Source organism: Antechinus flavipes, chromosome X (genome assembly GCF_016432865.1).
Source record: "Antechinus flavipes isolate AdamAnt ecotype Samford, QLD, Australia chromosome X, AdamAnt_v2, whole genome shotgun sequence".
Classification (NCBI taxonomy): Eukaryota; Metazoa; Chordata; class Mammalia; order Dasyuromorphia; family Dasyuridae; genus Antechinus; species Antechinus flavipes.
This window is the reverse complement of record NC_067404.1, coordinates 40,177,372-40,195,594: the sequence shown is the minus strand read 5'-3', so window position 1 is coordinate 40,195,594 and position 18,223 is coordinate 40,177,372.

Sequence of the window (18,223 nt, the reverse complement as noted above, 5' to 3'; positions counted from 1 at the left end):
TTAAGGGATCATTTAATTATTCCCATGGTAATGTGATAGATGTTTCTTTGAAACATGAAGGCTTTCTGTTTTCTAAAGGGGACCTGGAATGGTAGCAGCCATGTTGAACTTGGGGGCCCTGCTCATGGAGCAGAGCTTTTTCACATCTTCCTTCATGTCAAGATCTCTCTGCACAGGTTCATCTAGACAATGAGACTCAGAAAATAGCTTTGGCTTCCATATATTTGCCCAAATCACCAAAGGACAGAATTCCTTTCAACCTATGGGAGATCTTGTTTTGCTTCTTTGGGTAAACATTAATCCTACATTTAGGGATAGGATCAAGGTAGTTAATAATTCCTACCATTTTGTGTTGTTAGTGAAGTTATATTTCTCACTTTAACTTGCCCCACAATTATTTGAATGCACCCCTGACCCACCACAAGAATAGAGATTTCCTGTTTGAAGGACTTGCCTGGTTTTATTCAAAAAGGCAAGCATTTATTAAGCAGCTACTATGTATCAGGCCCTACTCTAGATACTGGAAAGACAAATCGAGAAAGAAAGTTATTCTTTGCTCTCAAAGCATTTACAATCTGCTATGAAAAATAACATGTACACAAATGAATAAATACAAACATATGCAAAGGAAACGCAAAGTAATTTCAGGGGTCCTCGTCAAAGGGATTAGGAAAAATTTCCTGGAGGCAGTAGTGTCTCAGCTGAGACTTGAAGGTAATCTAGAGGTTCCAAAGAGTGAGAAGGGAGGATGTTCCAGGCACAAAACAGATGGAACGCTGTGTATGGTAGAACCAGACAGGCTGTGAGGGGACCTGATATGAAATCTATCAGTTTAGAGCCAGTTTATCCATATGGAGGTCTTTTATGTTTTGTATTGCAATAATTCCCCAATATATCGCCCCCAAACATCACTAAACTCCATTTGTCACACACAGGCACGACAATTAAAGCAAAATGACTGACAAACTATATCTGACATTGTATGCGACATTTTGCACCTGTAGTACTTCACCTCTCTACCAAGAGGAGGGAAGAATATTTCAATGGCTATTCTTTTGAAAATTTCATTTCATTTTTTTCAGTTAACAAGCATTTATTTTATTTTCCTCCAATTCTCTCTTTCCCAATGATTAAAAATTTTCATAAACAGAGGCAAATTCCCTCATTGGCCATGTCCAAAAATGTCTCTCTTTTTCTGCACCTTAGGTCCATTAATTTTTTTTACACAAATGAAGCTAATGCATTTAAAATTACAAGGGAAATAGCTAACTAACAATCTTTGCAGAATGTCCCCAAAAGTCTGAATGCATTTAATTTTTATTTAATTTAATAATTAATTTGATTCATTCAGTCATTTTTAATCTAATTTGATTATTAACATTATGAAATAATTTAATAACAAAATTAATTTAACTTAATCTTTAAGTTTTAGTAGCTTGGCTGTTTGATAGTTTTATTCTTATAGTACCTGGGTATATCTTCGGTAGAAATCCCAAATTTGTTATATGCTCATGTAGTTTCTTTGGATGGAATTTCTCTCTCTGCCTCTTCCTGCTGAGATCTGTCAGTGAATATCCAGGAATGCTGATAACTAATGGCGATTTATTGGACATCCTGCAACTTGGCTTAAGCTATTTTTTTCCATTAGGTTTTAGTTGACTTTTCAGGGTTCTCTGGAGTCTAGCGGTACCAAACCCGAGTAGAAATTGATCTCTGTGGGAGCTTATTGAATTCAAAAACCACAAAATAACATTATCTATGTTGTATTATATTTTTGTGTACTCTGTTAGACATTTCCCAATTATATCTTAATCTGATTCAGAGGCACTTAGGAGAAATGCCGGTTGGAAATCTCTCCTCTAGATCATTATATCATTTGACAAATCAATAGTTTTGTTTCCTCTACCGCAGATCCCCTGGCTCTGAAAGGTCAGATTTCATTTGATCTTGCTGGGGTCTAGGACTCCAGGCCATTTCTTGCCTCTCTTGGGGGAAATCTCAAATATTTGAGTTTTATTTGGCTAGTTAACACCATCTCCTTTCTCCCCTGCTAGATTAGAAGTTTTTAAGGTCAGAGATCATTCCTTTTGAACAGTAGCAGACGATAAGACACAAACTGATTTTGCATAGAATTAATTGTGGAATGAGTAATATCCATGAATATTTTTCACCAAGAAGAAGAAAAGAACTTTGCCAAAATTACCTACCAATGCTGTACATGTCTCTCATTGCTACAATTGAAGGAAGAAGCCCTGGTTATAGGTTAGAGAAATTAATTGAATCAACCAATTTATTAATTAAATCGAGTAGTCGATGAGACCCTCACTCTACATTTAGCCTTGCTGGTTCTTGGGCGTCAGAGATAAGACTGCGTTGGGCTCTGCATTGAAGCCTTTCTGGCATAGGAGGTCTTGTGGGAACATCTGCTCTGTAGGTGGGCTCTTGCAAATCTAGGGTCACTTTCACAAAATCAGATGATTAAAGGTGTCCAGGTGCCAAATGTTGCTTTGTCTGCTCTGAATATGGAGATGATTATGGTATAGCAAACAAAAGACACCAGTATTGAATCATCTGGACTCGAGATGACTGATTTTCACATCATATTTCCTCATATACTCTCCAGTCCCACCAACACCCTTGATGTTGCCCATCCACAACACCCATCTCCTATTTCCGGCCTTTAAATTCTGGCTTGTTTATTGAAAGCAGAAGAAATCCTGGGGAGTTTAGAGCAAATGTACAGGGGAAGCCCGCTCTGTGAGCCCATGTTGTCTAGCATAAAGAATGTTGGATTAGGAGGCGAGGGCCCTGGATTCTTGTTCTCACTCTGGCCATTTATTAGATTGATGACTTTCAGAAAGTCCTTTATACTGTGAGCTTCAATTGCTTATCTGCAAATGAAAGGATGGGATTAGCTGTTCTCATTATTCTTTCCCACCACTTATATTCTTCAGTCTATGAAATGTGAACCAAACTCTTCTCTGTGTTTTTATTCCAGCACCACGTTTCCCCCAAAATGAAGACTTAGCCACTTAGATTGTGAGCACCAGTACGCAAATACATCCATCTGGAACCTGGCCGACTCAACAGAATTCACCTTACAACATATTGGAGGAAAGACGGTAACAAAGATGGCTGCAACTAGACTGAGGCAACTGAACCTTTGTACAAAGGTGCTAAATATACTGGGAGCTGATAACACTGGGAGAACTTTAGTCACTTGGAAGCAACTTTTTTTTTTAAGAAAGAAAGAAAACTTCCTGAGGGCAAGAAGTCTTCAGCTCAGTCTTTGTCTCCTTAATACTTTGCATAGTATCCCAGCATCTTGTAGATACTCAGTAAGTGCTTGCTGAATGAATCACAGATTTTAGAAGCTAGTTATCCATGATAGGATGCTGCCAAGGATTGTGCTTGAGTGCTCCCCCTCCCAGCATACTTATCCTGGTCATTTCCCAGCATCCGTCTGGTAGAAGGATAATGACCTTGTGTCTCTCTACTTGAGCCCTTTTGAGAATGGATTTTGTGTCACTTGCCTTCGTGCTATCAGCACAAGGCCCTGACAATTCCTAGTTACAATTCGAGTGCCATTCTTTTATCTCTCATTTAAATTCTAGACTGTGTGTATGTGTGTGTGTGTGTGTGTGTGTGTGTGTGGTGTGTGTGTGTGTGTGTGTGTGTGTGTGTGTGTGTGTGTTTAAAGATTTTTCTTGGTAAACTGATAGGATCCTGAAGCACAGTGATGTTTGACCGCTAGCAGCCATCCTTTAACTCTAGTAAACTCCTGTCCTTGTTGGTGGCCAAAGGCTCCAGGGCTAGCCCACATGCCTCTGTGATCCCTCTCTGCTTTCTGAGTGCCCGATACTAATTGCATTGGTTCAGTCAAGAGCCCCTCTCTCAGAAGACTCAAGCTGAAATCCGGGCTCTGATACTTATCACTGGATATGTGACCTTAGGCAGGTCTATCTCTCTCTGCCTCAGTTTTCTTATCTATGAACTGGGAAGAGAAACAAACTTGGAGGGTGATTGCGAAGAAAGGCTTTTTAAAAGTTAACGAGCCCTAGAAATCTGAGTCATTATTAATGAAAGGCGACGTGGGGAAGGGATAAGAGATCTGGATTTCAGCTCCGACCTTTATTAACTGTGTGACCTTGGGAACATTCTGACACTCAACACCCACACTGATGAAATCACCGATCTTTTTTTCTTCTTCATTATGTCCAATGATGCATAACAGCTTACTGAAGTTAAAAGGCTAATAACATAGAAGTATTGTGAATAAATAGCACCGAATAAATATGGATTCAGTGCAGTTGGCAGAATAAAATAATAATTGATATTTACATAGGCCTTTAAAGTTTACAAAGTTCTTTACATATTTTATCTTATTTCGGCCTCGCAAGAGCAGAATAAGAAACCCTGAACGGCATCGTTCTCCCTGTTTTGCAGATGAGGAAGCGAAGGCTCAGAGAGATTAAGTCATTGGCTCACAATCATACGGCAGGAGGGAGGATGATAACAATAATAATGGCCAACATTTAGATAGTGCCTACCATGTGCCAGGTCTGTGCTAACTACTTTACAATTATTATCTCATTTGATCTTCTCAACACCCCGGGGGGGGGGCAGATGCTATTATTATTTACGTTTTACAGATGAGGAAATTGAGGCAAGCAGAGGTCAACTCACTAGCCCAGGGTTACTTAGCTAGGGAATGTCTGAAATTGAACTCAGATCGTGACTTCGGGCCCAGACTTCTCTCCACTGCATGTACTAGCTTGCTAGAGTCAGAGGTGAAATTTTAACCCAAATCTTCTTACATCCAAATGTCAGGAACTAAGAATGTTTGCCTTGAAGAGAGAAGGCTTGGGGGCAGGCAGTTGGGGAGGGGGCAGAGAAGGACTAGTGTCTGTGCAAATTTTCCAAGGAAGCACTATCCTGAGGAAGCCCAATCAGAACCATGTGCTTGGTGCCAAGGGGCAGCCAGGGGTAAAAGCTGCAAAGTTATGAGCTAGGGCTCATAACAGTGAGAGCTGTCTCAAAGGTGAATGGGCTATCTCTAAAGGGAGGGGGATCTCCCTCACTAGAAGCCAGATGGCCATTTTTCAATTATGGTATGGAGGACTTTTTTGGGAGGCAATCTGTGTTAAGTGACTTGCCCAGAGGCATACAGCTAGTGAGGATCTGAGGCTGCATTTGAACTCAGGTCCTTCTGACTTCAGGGCTGGCGCTTTATCCACTGTGCCACCTAGCTGCCCTTAGAGGACATCCTTTTGCATGAATATATTTGGTCAAGATGGTGCTGGAGTCCTTTCCAACCCGGCAATTCTGTGATTTTATTAAGTCATCTTTTACTGTAATTCCGATTCAGTGAAAAAAATCATTTTCTATTCTCCCTAATTTTAAAGGGCCAAGGCAGATTTCAGCTCATATAATGGGAAAATATCCTAACAATTTGAGCTAATCTTAAGCAGGAGAGGCTGTCTTTTGCAGATAGTGATTTCTCCATCCCTGGAGGTATTCAAGCAGAGATTAAAGCAATAAAGAGGATTTCTTACTTAGATATGGGTTAGACCAAGTGACCAGGGACCAGGTCCCTTCTAACCCTAAAATTGTTGTGTTTTTTTTTAATACTATAACTTATTCAGCTACTCCCCAATGGATGGACATCTATTCGTTTTCCAATTCTTTACCATCACAAAAAGACCTGCTGCAAACATTTTTGCACATGTGGGTCCCTTTTCATCCTTTAAGATCTCTTTGGGATACAGGCCCAGTAGAGACACTGCTGGGTCAAAGGGATGCAGAGTCTGATGGCCCTTTGGGCAGAGTTTTAAATTGCTCTCCAGAATGGTTGGATCAGTTGACAACTCCATTGACAATGTACAAATGTGCCAGTTTTTCCATATCCCCTCCAATATTTTTCACTATCTTTTCCTGTCCTCTTAACCAATCTGAGAGGAGTGAAGTAGTACCTCAGAGTTGTTTTAATTTGCATTTCTCTAATCAAGAGTGTTTAGGAGCATTCTTTTTCATATGTCTATACTTGGCTTTAATTTATTCATCTGAAAATTGTCTGTTCATATCTTTTTATATGAACAGACAATTGGGGAATGACTTGTATTCTCATAAAAATTTTTTTTTAGTGACTGATAATGACTTTATAGATTTTTGCTTTAACAAAGGCCTTTAAGTTCCTTAACGAAATGATTCTGTGGTAGCTAAGAAACATAGTGAACAGAGGGCAGAACTGTAGTCAGGTAAACCTCAGTTAAACTTTTGCCTTAGACACTTATTTATTTAGCTGACTTGCCTGGAATCGGTCAGTTCACTTATGTCAGCCTCATTTTCCTCATCTGCAAAATGGGAATAATAATAACACCTACCTCCCAGGGTGGTTGTAAGAATCAAATGAGATAATATTTGTAAAAGGCTCTGGAAACCTTAAGGTGTCATATAAATACTAGCTGTTGATGTTATTGTTATTAATGTTTCTATATAATTATTCTGAATGTCCATTACGGCCTGATACGGAGGTAGACCAAGCAGCCTAAAACAAATACAATTCATCTTCAGTTCTGGCTGTAATTTGGCCCTTTGTCTGAGGTGAGATCTGAGCTAAAGTATCCTGACATTATAATTCCACCAGCAGAGATTTGGGACAGTGTAGTCTGTCCCCAAACACCTCCTAAAATCTTTTAAGGGTTTCTAGCAGATCCTTTGATCTTGTTTAAATATTTGCAAGATAGTTCCTAAAACTGACTGAGAAAGGATGTGAGTCCCTACTAGGCAGAGCTTCCAAACCTGGCAAAACTGGAAAGACATTGGTCTTTTTGCCCGGATGCTACAGGAAGAGACTTCATTAATGCCAGGTTCTATTTCCTCCAGAAGCAGGCTCGCATCCACTAAGTATTCTGGGACTTTGAGAAGAATGGGGAGTATGGCCGCCAGTAATTTCGATCCTCTAACTTTGCTTAGGAGAAGTTGATTTCTTGGATCTTTTAGTGGCTTGATCTTTAGGAATAATGTTATGGGGAAGAGTCAAATGCAACTGGGACTACTCTTGTTTTCTATCTGTGGCTCATCCCATACGGAGAGAACTTTTTTCTGACACTCAGCATACTTTGTGCTACCTACTCCAGCCTTCTATTCCTGTATACTCAGAGAATGCACAATCATCTTGAGATTAAGATGAGTAAAATATAATTAAAAGGGGTAAATTGTTGAAAAAATAGGAAACAAATTATTTAATAACCTTGGATGTTGAGTAAAAAAGGCATTGCAGTTTAGTGTGAAAAATTCTAGCTTTGGGGCAGCTAGATGGTGCCATGGCTAGAGCACTGGCTGTGGAGTCAGGAGGACCTGAATTCAAATGTGGCCTCAGACCCTTGATACTTACTAGCTTTGTGACCCTGGGCGAGTCAATTAAGCCCAATCACCTTGCCAAGACAAAACAAACAAAAAAAGAAAAACTCTGGCCAGGGAGTCAGCATCCCTGGCCTGGATCACAGAAGTTTTACTTTTTTAGTAAAAGGTTTTTAGTAAGAGAAGTTTTACTTTTTTAGTTTTAGTTTGACTTTGGACCAGTAACTTCCAATTCTAGGGCCTCAGTTTCCTCATCTGCAAAATGGAGCTCATTGAACTAAATTTTTTCTTCGGCCCTCTCCGGTTCTAATGTGCTACAGATCTTGTGAAATGTTTGGATTGTCTGTTCGGGATTTCCATTCTGTTGGTCTTTATATGAATAACGATAATAATAACTACCATCATCACTATAGCTGACATCAATATGGTACTTTTAAGGTTTTTCAAATTAAGAGATTTGATGTTTGAGCTTGATAACAACCCTATGAGGTAGGCATTATTATTGTCCTCAAATAATCTAGGGCCTCACTTTCCTCATCTGCAAAATGGGGCTCATTGAACTAAATTTTTCCTTCGGCCCTCTCTAGTTTGAAGCCGGGAGGCCACAGTAATTCCGAAAAGGCCTAAGCACATGGCTGCGTACATTCAGTGACGGTACAGAAGCTTTTATTTTGACAAATGTTATCCTGCTCTCCAATTGGCTGAGAAGTATCACATGCTTCCCCTAGCCAATCAGGGATTAAAAAAACCTGTGAGAGCTCGAGAAGGTTCTCGTGACCGCCTCAGATCCCGGATTCGTCAGCTGATCGAGGGCCTGCCTGACTTCCGGGGTTCCTTCCAGGTTCAAAGCGCCGCTCCTCGGACCCTGTGACTTCTCTGAAAACCCATAACGGCACCGAGTGACTTGAGGCTGTCAGCCTTGGATAGCCAACCGCCAGAAATGGAAGGAAGAGAAGTAGGAATGTTTCTCACCCTTGTTTTTACTCTTCTTTCAATCAATTCAGCAGGTGAGAATACTAACAGCTCTTGGGGGGAGGGGCAAGTGATTGGTATTATTTGAATTGCATCTAGTGGGTTCCTGTATTTATGGGGAGGGGTCTCCCACAATCTGTGAAGAGTTCAAAGTGTAACGTGATAACTATCCGACGAGTCCGAGAATGGCTATATATAAGTACGGAAATGATTACTCCATCTTCTGATAAGTCACTTTGCTTGTAGAGCTCGTAGAGACCGTGGAATTGTCCCGAAAGGGCATGTTCTCGGGCCAATTGTTGGGTCTGGAGCTGTTTTCTGAGGCTCTGCTCCATATATACTCGAGTTCCTTATATCTGAAGTGGGTAATTTGATTCTGATCATGATTTGGGTTCTTATTATCCTTAGAAGTACAACCGAGACAGCATACTTAAGGAGATCCCAAAACTTAGGGAATCCACCTAAGCCATCCAGGTCTCTCTTGGGTAGGATTTGGCCAGACCCACACGGTTCCCTCAGCAGGGACCAATGGGCATTTGCATTGCCAGGTCTCCCACGACCCCCGATATTTCAGAGGGCCATTCCACTGCCTCCAGGGGTGGTCCCAATGTCCAGCTCTAGTACCATAGCTGCTGACCTCCAAGAACTTCTCGTTCCCTTCTCCCTGTTGTTGTTTAGGCCCACTTTCCTTCTCTCCCTTGTTTGTGGTCATGGGGTTGCTGTTACTAATTCTAATTCATCCTAGCTAAAGAGGCCTAATACTAATTCAAGAAAAGTCTAATCCACAGAAGTTATGCCATATACTAAATCCCCACAGTCATTCTGCCTTTTCGACTTAATTGGATTTTAGTTTTAAGTTATGCTACTGTTTCACCATCCTACCAGACAATACCAATCATTAACACACGTTCACATGGTGTTTGCCCAATTCAAAGCTAAACATTTCTGGGAAAAATGAAATTGCTTTGAAATTCCCTTCTGTGTCCTGCAGATGGACTAGGTGGATGGAATTCATCAGGCTGTGAAGTAAACAAAAGCGATGTCAATTATACAAGCTGTCAGTGTAATCGTCTTACTCACTTTGGAGTCTTAATGGTAAGTTGGCCATGAATCTTTCCCAGAGAGAATTGAGGCAAATGTCATTAAATTGCAAACAACATTTGCATGTAAGCTGAGTCACAGAAGAAAGTTTTGTATAAGTGAAAGCTGTTGCTTTGGGGTCTCCAAAGCCCTCGGGTAGATCAGACCTAAAGCCATGGAAAGAAATATTCAGAGATGTACGTGGAATGATAAGCATGAGATTTCTTGCTGGAAATTTACTATCCCAGGGCTGAGGTGCCCCAAGATAAATCTAGCTTTTATCTACTAGGCTGTGGTTATGGGGGCATAACCAGCTGCCTCTACTTTCATGAAAAAGTCCCCTATCACTTTCTACCCAGGCCATTCAAAAGATTTTCTAGCCACTACTGTCACATGAGTGTCTCACCACATTGTGCTTCTGCCCCAAGCCCTCTAATGGCCCTCCAATGACAAAACAAAATGCAGACTCCTAAGGCTGGCGTTCACAATTTGATTCAGCCTACCTCTTCCCGTTTATAATTTTCTTCTTCCATTTACATGCTCCACTCTCACTCTAGCCAAAATTGACCATTTTCTGTTTTCTGAATCTATTCTGTGCTTTCCTATCACCACATCTTCATGCACGTTAAGACCTTGAACCAGAAATAACACCCTTCTCTCTACTACCTTATACCTGAAATTGCCCTCCATCTCAACCAAAAGCCATTCTGTCCATTCTTTTTTTTTCCTTTTTTTGAGAAGCAATTGGAGTTAAGTGACTTGCCCAGGATCACACAGTTAGCTCTGAGGCCAGATTTGAATTCAGGTTCTCTTGACTCCAGGCCTGGTGCTCTATCCACTGTGCTATCTGGCTACTCCATTCTGCCTATTCTTAAGGACCACGTCAAATGTTATAGCTTTTGTGAAGACTTTTAAATATTCACCTCTAAACATATAGGGGTCAGAATAGATAATCTCTAAGGTCCATTTTAGCTCCAACATTCTGTGATTCCACTGAGTTACCTGGAAGTAATACCTCCTTCACACTTATATTAGAGAGGCATTGTGGTACAGGATAATGGTCACTGGACCGAAGGCAGACAACTCAAGTTTTGCCACTTCCTGCTTCCGTGACATGACTACCATCCCCTCATCCCTTCTCAACTTACTGGACAGAGGTGACTTCTGCAACTATTCTATATTACTATGATATATATATATATGGGTGACCCTGTAGGGGGGATGTGTACAGATGTTTTATATATATATATATGTACAGATGTTTTATATATATATATACATATATATATATGTAGAGAGAGAGAGAGAGAGAGAGAGAGAGAGAGAGAGAGAGAGAGAGAGAGAGAGAATGAGAGAGAGAATAGAATAGGTAGATCCTTGAACCTAATTTGTTGGCTAGGGGAGCATTGAGGGGAATTAAGGAAAAGAATTGAGTTTTCAAGTCCAAAGCTTAAAAAATTCATGAATGATGAGGGCAGAAGTGATTAATGGCAGACCCCAGGAGCCTTCCATTTTTGGATGGCCACAACATTTTACCCCAGGTCTCCCAAGTTGAATCTCTAATATGTATGTATTGTGTTCCTTAGGATTTGTCCAGGTCTGTGGTGGATAAGGTCCACGAACAGATCTTAATGACCGTAGCATATTCTGGATGTGGAATCTCTTCTCTTTTTGTGGGAATTACAATAGTGACTCACCTAGTTTTTCAGTAAGTAGATGTGTGTCTGTGTATATGTGCATGTATAACTAACTCTGATGGTTATTTTCCTACTTAGTATATACATTTCAAGGGCAGAGAACAAAGGAAGAAGTCTGACCAAATGAAAAGTGAAGTGGGCAGGTTTTAAAAGGTTAGCCCAATGAAGATTCCGTTTATTGGCAATGATTTTTGGAGTTAAATATAATCGGACCATTAAGAAATCAGGGAGCAGAAGATAAATGGGAAAAATAGCCAAAAAAATACTTGGCACGTTTCTATAGGATTAAACTCTCTTTTCTGGGTAAAACTTAAATTGTGCCTATAACCTGAGAAACATCCAAAATTTGGGTAACATGGAATGTAACTGGTGATTTTGTTTGTTTTGAGGGGTGGAAAGTACCTCTCTTTAAAAAAAAACATTTTTTAAAATCAAAAAGCATTTATTTCTTCCTCCTACCTCCTTCCCCCTATTAGAAACAAAAAACTATAAAACCTTAGTAATAAATATGCATTTTCAAGCAGAACAAATTGGCCTTGAATAAAAATTATATGTCTCATTCTATACCCTGAGTCACTTACCTATCTGTCAGGAGATGTGTAGGTAGCATGCTTTGACATTAGTCCTTTGGAATCTGAAGTGAGTTATTGTACCGATCAGAGTTCTTAAGTCCTTCAGAGTTGTTTAATCTTTATAAAGTTATTGTCTAAATTGTTCTGGTTCTGCTCATTTCACTCTGCATCATTTTATTCAAGGGTTCCCAGGTTTCTCGAAAACGGTAAATTTTGTCATTTTTTTATATAGCACAATTGTATTTCATTAAATTCATAATTTGTTCAATTGTTCCCCCAATTGATAGACACCCCCTTAATTTCTACTTCTTTGCTGCTACAAAAAGAGCTGCCATGGATATGTTTTGTATATTTGGTTCCCATTCTTCTTTCTTTGATCTCCTTGGGATTTGGGATTTGCAGTAATATGCACAATTTAGTAACTTTTTGGACCTAGTTCTAAATTATTTTTTAGAATGGGTGGAGAGTAATTAGTGTGCCTGTTTTCTTGCAGCCTCTCCGACATTTGTCATTTTTCCTTTTTTGTCACCTTTTCCAGACTGATGGATATGAGGTAATGCCTCATCATTTCCTTAATTTGCTTTTCTCTATTTATTATTAGTGATTTGGAAATTCGTTATGTGATTGTTAATAACTTGGATTTCTTTTTTTTAATTCCTATTTTAATTTCCTTTATCTTTTAAAGAATAGCTTTTGTTCTTGTAAATGTAAATCAGTTCTATATCTGTAACATGTGTGTATATGTATGTATATTTTTTGGAATGAAGTTTTTATCAGAGAAACTTGCAAGGAGTTTGCTTTCAAATTTTAATTTAAACATTTGGCATGGGTTTAGAGACAGCTTTGGGTAGGGATAGAAGCGGTGGCAGGCCTCAATAGATCAGAGACCCTAGTTGTCAAAAAAAGCTAGCTAGCATTTATACAACATTTATATATTATATATATAGCATATATATATATATCTCTAGCGTTTGAATGTTTGCAGAGTACTCTTTACAATATTATCTTATCTTATAACTGCCCTGAGAGATGCTATTATTATCCCTATTTTACAGATAGGGAAACTGAGGAAATAGCCATTAAGTGACTTGTCCAAGCTCACATAACTAGTAAATGTCTAAAGCCACATTTGAACTCGGGTCTTCTTGATTCCAGGTCTAACCAGTTAAGGGTCCCCTGTAATCTTTTGACCAGTTGTCCAGTCTCTTATCCACAGGGCTCCAGAAATCTGAAGTCGGATGTGGCTCTTGCCTTCTTGCTGGTCTGCAGGCTGTGGGGGGGGAAGGGCACATGCCCCGTGTTACATTTTTCCCTCTGACAGGAAACAGACCTATCTTGCTGAGAACTTCTAAGTTTTCTTGGGCAGGGATATTATCGGACTCCATCCTTTTGAGGCTTTTGCCGCTCCAGATTCATTTCGCAGCATTATTTTAAAGATTTTGGGAGAGGAATTTGAGAGAGCTCAGATGAGCCCTTGTCTTTGTTCTGTCATCTTGGCTACCTCCTCTCCAGAACAGAATTTTTTGTATGTGTTCCATGAATTTGAAAAGGCTGTGGTAGCAGTCTTGGTTTTAAATAAGGCATCAGTAGAGACAGATCTGATTGAAAGGGATGAGCAGGGTATCCCTTTTAATCAGGTCTGTCTACCAACTGTTTTTTTTTTCTAGAAATAGACAAATTTAAATCATTGAAAAGATATTAATTCCTCTTGTATGGGCCATGCCAAAGTAATAAAAATTACTATCTTGCTCAAATTTATTTACTTATTTAATCATATACATTAAAATATTATTGGGGTTCAAAGGAGACCCTAAAGAGGTTGGGGTTCCAGACCAGGGTCATGAGGTATCTCAAAAGAATTCGCAGGGTGGGACCCAAGTTTATTCTAATTGCAATGCTGATCGAAGTGGGCTAAGTCCCCAGAGAATTTAGCAAAGAACCAGGAGCAAGAAGATAAATTTATAGGAAAAAGATAAGAGATCAGGTGTTTCATGGCACTGATATGCTAATTTTATAAAATTGAGGAGCAGTCCTAGAATTGAATTCTATGGCTTAGAAGTGGAGTTGCACCCCATTGTTGAGTTCAATGGCTTAGAGGTGGAGTTGCACCTCATTATTAAATGCTATGGCTTAGCTTCAGAAACTTTGTTATGACTGACCCATAGTTATCTGACAGTCAGCATTGTTTGTGGAACTACAGCAGTCCCAAGGCCAGGTGACCTTAGGGTTAAGACCAGATAGCCTTAGGGTTATTGCCACATCTTCCCTAGGAGCTACATCACTACAAAGGGTTTATCAAAGGGTTACTTTATAGAACAAGAAAATAAAATAATGCAATTCACTTGGAGGAACAAAAGGTCAAGGATCTTAAAGGAAATAATGTGTGTGGGAAGATAAGAAAAGGCCACCTAGCAGTATCAGATCCCAAACTGATAGGGCAATAACCACCAAAAACTATTTGGAACTAATTAAAAAATAAAAAATTTAGTCAGTGGGATAGATTAGGTAGACACGCTCCAGAAACAAACAGACATGGTGCTACCACAGTGTTTGATTAACACAAGGGGCCCGGTATTGAGATTAGAACTCACTAATCAACAAAAACAGTCGGGAACACTGGAAAGCAGGCTAATGGAAATTTGTTTCAAGTATATTATACCACATGCCATGATAAATTCCAAATGAATGTATGATCTAGATGTAAAAGGGCATAGACAAATGAGAGGAGCAGGGAAGAAGACACATTTCATAATTATGGATAAAGTAATAGTCATCGTCCAAACAAAAGACAGAAAGAATCACGGAAGAGAAAAGCCTGATTATATAAATTTGAAAACTTTTTATACAAACAAAAATCAATGTAGTTAAAATTAGAAGGAAATAGGACAAGATTTGCAGCAAATGGCTCTGATTGTTAGACTGTGGATGATAAATAGACCATAGTCTGCACCTTCCCCCTTCCTGTTGAAAAACTGGCTTTGGGAAAACTGCCTTTGAAAAACCCCTAAACTTAAGATGCCCCAGAAATCCCAACCCCCTTTGCCTACCAAAACAACTCCTGTCTCCCCATTTCTGTTTTTTCCCAAAGTCAGTACAAACGGATCACAATTAAATCTAATAAAGAAGTTAACACTCATAGAGCATTTGTTTTATTCTAAGCATCTTTGCAATCTTGAAACAACCAATTACCAAACTCTTCAGTCATTGTTCTTAAAACTTTTAGATTCTGCTAAGATGTTATTTTAATTTTAATTAGATAATGTTATTTCTGCAGCCCCCAGCTTGGCCAGAGCTGAAGGAGGGGTTTGGGCTAATTATGGTATAACAGAACTCTTCAAAGTGACACATAACAAAGACAGACATGGCACAACCACAGACTACACAAAGGTAACAGAATTTTTCAGACCAACAACTTCACCGTATATCAGCAAATACAACTAGGGGCAAGTTCCAATATCTCAGGAGTGCTGTGAGGGGAGATTTCAGTTTGAGAATCTCTGCCTCCCAGAGACAATCTCTGCCTCCCAGAGACAGAGATACCCAGACTGAGCCTTTAGAGATAAACCAGGCTCCCAAGCTCCAGCTTAAAACTAGACGGACCAGACCAGACGCGGTCCCTGCCTTTACAGGGAATACCCAGATGTATTGTCTTGCTTTTTATATAAGAAAATACCCAAACCTTATGGGCCAAATGGCACCCAAAGGTGTTGATTAGTGCCCTGACAACACCACCCAGATATTGTATGGCTGTGTCCAGCTCCACATTTCTGGGGACCCAAATGCTAGCAACCATACCAGAGAAACTTACCCTACAAAGGTTTCAGACCAGATTCTCCACTTAGGCCCAATAGGGGGTCTGTCAGCTGTTAGTCTGTCTTCAGTGTGGATAGACCTAGTCCCCCCCCACCCCACCCCACTCTCTGGGGTCCTGGACCAGCTCAAGGGCCAGTTCCCCTAGGGGCAGATAAGATGAGCTGATTCAAGACTCCCCTCCGAGGCCTGCAGTCTAATCTCTCTCTCTTCATCTCACTGGGGCCTCCAATAAATATTATGCCATGATACGGAGGTGAGTAGAGACCATTTCATATAATGGAGGATTTATTGAAAGTCAACTGACCACACGGGAGTTCCATCCAAAGCATGTGATGTCGAACAAAGAGAGCACAGGCCCTTTTCTAGGCTTCCGTGCAAGTAGGGTTGACAGAAACCAGACAAGTGGTCAGCCTGTTTCCTTATCCAATATCTTTTGTAGCTGTTGTTATCTTTAAGATAATACTTCAAAGAGAAGAGCAGAGAGACAGGGGTCTTGCATGAGGTTTCTGTTGCTATTTGTTTGCAAAAGAGGGTTCTGAGAGAAATGGGGAGACAGGAGTCTTTTTGGTATGCGAAGGGGAGTGGGATTTCTGGGTCATCTTAAGTTTAAGGCTTTTTAAAACCCAGTTTTCAATGTCAGTTTTTCCGGGGTGGGTGGAGCTATGCTCTATCAGCCAGGATCAACATGATAAAAGTCAAATATGTCAATGTGGGAGGTACTGATTCAAATATAACAACAGGGCTTATTCCCCAATAGATAAACCAATGAAGGACAGAGACTGACAGTTCTCAAAAAAAAAAAAAAATCAAGCTATCAGCTACTATATGAAAAAAAAGGTTTCAAATTACTAATACTAGAAGAAGTGCAAATTAATTTCTCAATTCTAAGGTTCCATCTTATACCTATCAGATTGGCAAAGATGACCTCAGTGAAAATGACAAATGTTGTAGGAGTTTCAGGAAAACAGGCACATTAATACACTAGTGGTGGATTGATCAACCATTCTGGAAAACAATTCCAGAGTCACTATACTGTGAAAACACAACATTTAAGTCTAAATACTGAAAAAAAGAGGAAATGTATTCATATGTGCAAAAACATTTGTAATAACTTTTAATAGCAGGAAAAATCTTGGAAATTCAGTATGTGGACGGGTGGGTGGGGTGCCCATCAATAGGAAAATGGCTGATTAAATTATGGTTTATTAATGTAATGGAATATGTTTGTACCATAAGAAATAATAAATGGGTCAGATTCAGAGAACACTAAGAAGACTATGAACTAACACCAAGTGCAGTAAGAACCAGGAAAATAATCTATACAGTGATTACAAAACAGTAAAAGAAAGGAACTATGAAAGACCAATGCAATGAACGACCAACTGTGATTCCACTTACAAAGTGTTTAATAAATTTCCATTCCAATCTATCCTGTAAAATCCTAGTCATAGTTCACTTTTTGTGAAGTATTTTGCCACTTATAGAATGCCTTCTCGTCTCACAGGGCAAAACAAATATGGTTGGTCCCATTTTGCAGAAGATCAGGCTCAAAGGGGAAGGGTGGTGTATCCAGAAATCACACAACTGTTGAGTTTTGAGGCAGAACCCTAATCCCAAGACAACTCGCTGCCTTGCATATATATCGTACTTATGTAAATGTAGATGTATATCAACTAGGTGGTACTGTAGTAGAGTGCTGGGTTTGGAGTCAGAAAGACTCCTTTTCCTGAATTCAAATCTGATTTCAGACACTTACTGTGTGACCCTTGGGAAGTCACTTCCCCCTATTCACCTCAATTTCCTCATCTGTAAAATAAGCTTGAAAAGAGGCCAGAAAACCCCATATGGGAGCATGAAAAGTCAAACACAAATGGAAATGACTGAATAACAAAAATGTGTGTGTATGTATATAAACATGTATGTATACATTATATATTTATGTATGTGTGTTGTCTAGATATTATAGAGAAGAAGAGAGGTAGCATGGAGATGTAGTTAGAATCAGGAAGGCCTGGGATCAAGTCTTACTTCTGTGGAACTGCTTGTTTAGCTTCTCTGTGTCCTTGGCAATTGTGTGAGATCATAAATTATAGACCAGTTGCAGCCCTCCATCACTGGAGGGAATTTCTATACCAAAAGTTCCCCCGTGCAGATGAAAACACGTTTGCATTAAAAAAGAATGACTGCCAGATGAAAACCATTTAAAAATGTACAGGGATGAATACTTTGTAATTCTAATGATCAGTCTTAGCCTCATAGAATAGATGGGAAATGTAGCTTCCTTTTTACCTTGGAGAAATGGGGAACCATGAATGTCAAATTCTTTTTTTTTTTTTAAATTTAATTTTATTTAATAATAACTTTGTATTGACAGAATCCATGCCAGGATAATTTTTACACAACATTATCCCTTGCAATCACTTATGTTTCGTTTTTTCCCCTCCCTCCCTCCTCCCCCTCCCAAGATGGCAAGCAGTCCTATATATGTTAAATATGTTGCAGTATATCCTAGATATAATACATATTTGCAGAACCGAACAGTTCTCCCGCTGCACAGGGAGAATTGGATTCAGAAGGTAAAAATAACTCAGGAAGAAAATCAAAAATGCAGATAGTTCACATTCATTTCCCAGTATTCATGAATGTCAAATTCTGATAGACATAATCAGATACAAACAATATATCTCCTGATTTTCTTAACTGATTTTTGGGGTCTTTGTTAGATAT